This window comes from Engystomops pustulosus, chromosome 7, assembly GCF_040894005.1.
Source record: "Engystomops pustulosus chromosome 7, aEngPut4.maternal, whole genome shotgun sequence".
In the NCBI taxonomy this organism is placed as follows: Eukaryota; Metazoa; Chordata; class Amphibia; order Anura; family Leptodactylidae; genus Engystomops; species Engystomops pustulosus.
Window position 1 is genome coordinate 32,041,258 of NC_092417.1, and position 4,845 is coordinate 32,046,102.

Consider the following 4,845-nt stretch of genomic DNA (forward strand, 5'->3'; position numbering starts at 1 on the left):
CTTTTGCTTCCTTCCATGTTACGTGTGGTAGACACTATGGGACACATTTACTTACACGGTCCCTGCTCCATCTCCGATCCGGACTGTCTGACAAGGATGAACTCTGCCGCGATTCATGAAGATTGTGCGCCCGATATCCTGCATGTGTCTTCCCCCATCAGGTCCGCCGGAGTTTACCTTCTTCTTCCTGGTGTATGTAAGTGCATGGCTTGTGACACAAATTTTAAGTTAAATCCCCAAAAACCCTTTTTTTTCCCTGTCCCAGCGGCGCAAAACGGAAATCGTCGGGATGTCCGACGAAAGTGCGGTCCGCGGGGCCCTTAGTAAATGTGCCCCTATGTCTCCAAACAGCACAATGAGGCGCTGTAGCAATATATACACAGCACAGCGAGTCGCTGTAGCCCTATATACTGCACAGTGAGGAGCTGTAGCCCTATATACAGCCCAGGGAGTAGCTGTAACCCTATATACAGCACAGTGAGTAGCTGTAGCCCTATATACAGCCCAGGGAGTAGCTGTAGTCCTATATACAGCACAGGGAGTAGCTGTAACCCTATATACAGCACAGTGAGTAGCTGTAGCCCTATATACAGCACAGGGAGGAGCTGTAACCCTATATACAGCACAGGGAGTAGCTGTAGCCCTATATACAGCACAGGGAGTAGCTGTAGCCCTATATACAGCACAGGGAGTAGCTGTAGCCCTATATACAGCACAGGGAGTAGCTGTAGCCCTATATACAGCACAGGGAGTAGCTGTAGCCCTATATACAGCACAGGGAGTAGCTGTAGCCCTATATACAGCACAGGGAGTAGCTGTAGCCCTATATACAGCACAGAGAGTAGCTGTAGCCCTATATACAGCACAGGGAGTAGCTGTAGCCCTATATACAGCACAGGGAGTAGCTGTAGCCCTATATACAGCACAGGGAGTAGCTGTAGCCCTATATACAGCACAGGTAGTAGCTGTAGCCCTATATACAGCACAGGGAGTAGCTGTAGCCCTATATACAGCACAGGGAGTAGCTGTAGCCCTATATACAGCACAGGGAGTAGCTGTAGCCCTATATACAGCACAGGGAGTAGCTGTAGCCCTATATACATCACAGGGAGGAGCTGTAGCCCTATATACAGCACAGGGAGTAGCTGTAGCCCTATATACAGCACAGGGTTAAGCTGTAACCCTATATACAGCACAGGGAGTAGCTGTAGCCCTATATACAGCATAGTGAGTAGCTGTAGCCGTATATACAGCACAGGGAGTAGCTGTAGCGCTATATACAGCATAGTGAGTAGCTGTAGCCGTATATACAGCACAGGGAGTAGCTGTAGCCCTATATACAGCATAGTGAGTAGCTGTAGCCGTATATACAGCACAGGGAGTAGCTGTAGCCCTATATACAGCACAGGGAGTAGCTGTAGCCCTATATACAGCACAGGGAGTAGCTGTAGCCCTATATACAGCACAGGGAGTAGCTGTAGCCCTATATACAGCACAGGGAGTAGCTGTACCCTATATACAGCACAGTGAGTAGCTGTAGCCCTATATACAGCACAGGGAGTAGCTGTAGCCCTATATACAGCACAGGGAGTAGCTGTACCCTATATACAGCACAGTGAGTAGCTGTAGCCCTATATACAGCACAGGGAGTAGCTGTACCCTATATACAGCACAGTGAGTAGCTGTAGCCCTATATACAGCACAGGGAGTAGCTGTAGCCCTATATACAGCACAGGGAGTAGCTGTACCCTATATACAGCACAGTGAGTAGCTGTAGCCCTATATACAGCACAGGGAGTAGCTGTAGCCCTACTGCGATTTCACATGTCAGGGGAACCATAATTTTTGTCCAGGCCTTGTTTCTTGAGTTTTCTTATTTTTTATTCTGTTGAAGCCGGATGAAATGCAATGTCTTGCCTTTCATTTGTTCATTTTCCTAGAAATGTAATTAATTTTTACTTTTGTCAGATTCAAGCTATTTCTGTGAGCATTGTTCTTCTTTCATTACACGTGGGGAAACAACAATTTTGTTCATGCTTGGAGCATGTCTCAGCACTCATTGTATTTTTGTAGATCAAATACATTTGTCTGAATTATCTCAGGACACCTGTCATCAGGTCTGTGTCACTTGTCCTGTCACCTCTACCTGTTGGAGCAGCTCACAAGGATCCCATCCCAGCCTTTATCTAGTTATTTCATACATTATTCATTGTAAAATCATCTATTTTTTATCATGTAAATGAGGCTGGTCACATGGTCAGAGGCAGTGATGTCACCCCTGTTACCCCTCCCCTCTCGTCCCCCTGCTCATGTCTGTGTGTAATGTATAGTAAAGTATTGCTGGTATCTGTGCTGCATCTGCTGACATGCTGCATCCTCCTAATATACAGGTGAGAGACACAGACATCAGCTACACATGAATCTGACATGTTCTGCTGTAACATGGCTGCCTGGAGCTGTTGTATCTCTCCTAAACACACACACATGCACACACAGGCTGCAGGGGGCGTGGCCACCAGCACCAGGAAGCACATCATTATACAGCCTCACATCATTATACAGGCTGTCAGTCAAGCACTGGGGGTGTGGCTGTGCCTCCCACTCATGAATAGAGTGGACAGCTTGAATATGCTAATGCTTCATTGGACATTTCACAGGTCATTTGCATACAGCTTTAGGACCTCATTGCTTAGGTTTACAGGCATGTAGAGGGACAATGAAGGGATAGAGGCCATGCTCTCTAATGGCAGTTTATGAAAATATATGTAGTTTAGGGGGGTTATTTTGCATGACTGGTTCTCTTTAAGACATTCAGTACAGAATCAGGGTAGATTACTACAATATTGTAGCTTTGCACCAAATTCCAAGGTCAGGATCTCAAGGGAAAAACATCAGAGCCTTAACTGTTTTTAATGGACACCAGTCAGCTATTAGAGGCATCAATTATTCAGGATGTTATTTGTATCCAGTATTGTGAACGGCTTAGACTCACCAACCTCTAATAATTTCATATAACCTCAGAGGACTATGCTCAGGTTAGCAGTAATGCATGCGTTTTCAAACCCATCAGAGCAGGCTGAGAAAAGATTTGCCCAATTACACTGAATACATTGCGTTTACAAATCGTACACGTTTACACATGCAACGTTGACAGCAATATAATTAGGCAAATCTCCTCTTCTCAGCAATGTGTGAACACACCCTATGGATGATCTTTTGGTCCCAAGACCTATATACAAGATACTTCTATACTGGTCTCTCTCATAATTTACTCATCTAGTCCCTGGGGCTGCAGATATCGGGCAGCCGATCGCTCAGGTGTATGTCTGTGGAGTCTATATACAAGATAGTTGAATGGAGGAAAAATAGCTTTAAATATCTGAACCCTGCAAAACCCGTTCAAAGGAAATCTCCCATCAAAACTGTACTAATCTTCCACAATTATCTTAAAATGATGCTAATCCTGGTATAGATTCAGACTGTTACGCTGTGCTGAAGCACTTCCCCCCTCAAACCGTTTGCTGAAACTTTCTCTACTGCCAGAGATTAGCATATATACTAGAGCAGTGATGGTGAACCTATGGCACTGGTGCCAGAGGTGGCACTCGGAGCCCTTTCTGTGGGCACTCAGGCCATCAACCTAGGACAGAATTCACCAAACAGGACCAAATCCATTAAATCTTCCTGCAGTCCTAGGCAACTTACGAGATGCTACGCTCGGCGCTATTTTACAGCGACACTTCATTGACTGTTTGGAACTGCTTGAAAAGTAAGAAGGTGTTAAAAGAACTGCATTATCTTTGGAGGTCCTCCTGCTGAACCCACCGTTCTTCCTTAACAGAGAGACCCTGGAGAGAATCTACAATGATAGTCTGAATTTGCCACCTTCTTTCAACTGTATTGATACAATTAAAAGAGGTGGAAGAACAGGTAGCAATAAGTAACTGCTTAATATGGCACATCAGGGTAAATAAGTGGGTTTTGGTTGTAGTTTGGGCACTCGGTCTCTAAAAGGTTCGCCATCACTGTACTAGAGTATAAGCCGAGTTTTTCAGCACAAAAAAAATGTGCTGAAACACCCCAACTTATACTTGAGTAAATGAAAAAAAACCAAAAAAAAAAACCTCTGTACTGTACTCACCTTTCCGATGCCCCCCCACAAGTCCTCTTCTGTCCTTAGCTCCGGCTCCCCACGTGGTCCCAAACCATGACGTCAGCTGCTTGGCGACATCGTAGTTTGTGCGCCATCGGTACACACTATGATGTCAGCAAGTGGCGTCCTGGTGTACATGACAGGACCACGTGGGGAGCTGAAGACAGAAGACCTGCTGGGGGTCGGAATGGTGAGTACAGAGCTCTTTTTTTTAAGGATGGGCAGGGGGCTGCTGACCAATGCATTTCCAACCCTCGGCTTATAGTCGAGTCAATAGGTTTTCCCAGTTTCTTTGTATTGAAATTAGGGGTCTTGGCTCATATCTGGGTCGACTTATACTCGAGTATATACAGTAGAGATTACATCCGGGGAGTATTAATATGGGGGGGGGGGGGGGGGGGTTGCTCCTGCACAGTGTATGGCAGGTGGACCAGTAAGGCATCAATAAACAATCACTGATGTGAAACCATCCTAACAGTGAAGCTGCAGCATGGAGGGGCTCTGCTAATGTCCTCCAGAGCCCTTCTTGATGATCAGCATAATTTTAAAAGTAGATTTTACATGGAAGGAAGCCATGGATAACAAATATGAGAAGATTACCACAGTCATGGTCCCTGGTCTATCATGATGGATTTTGGTTATATTTTCTTTAAGCTTAACAATCTGGCCATAAGATATCAATGTCCACCGAC

At 45.4% G+C, this 4,845-nt stretch overlaps 1 protein-coding gene across 1 annotated transcript in view; it reads left to right on the forward strand.

Moving 5' to 3' along the window:
- Positions 1-2,286: 2,286 nt before the first annotated feature.
- GANC (glucosidase alpha, neutral C) overlaps positions 2,287-4,845 on the forward strand; it is a 65,195-nt gene continuing 62,636 nt past the window's right edge. Inside the window, exon 1 of the mRNA XM_072115369.1 lies at positions 2,287-2,390. The gene's annotated coding sequence lies outside the window, so the exon portion shown is untranslated. The remainder of the gene's footprint in view (positions 2,391-4,845) is intronic.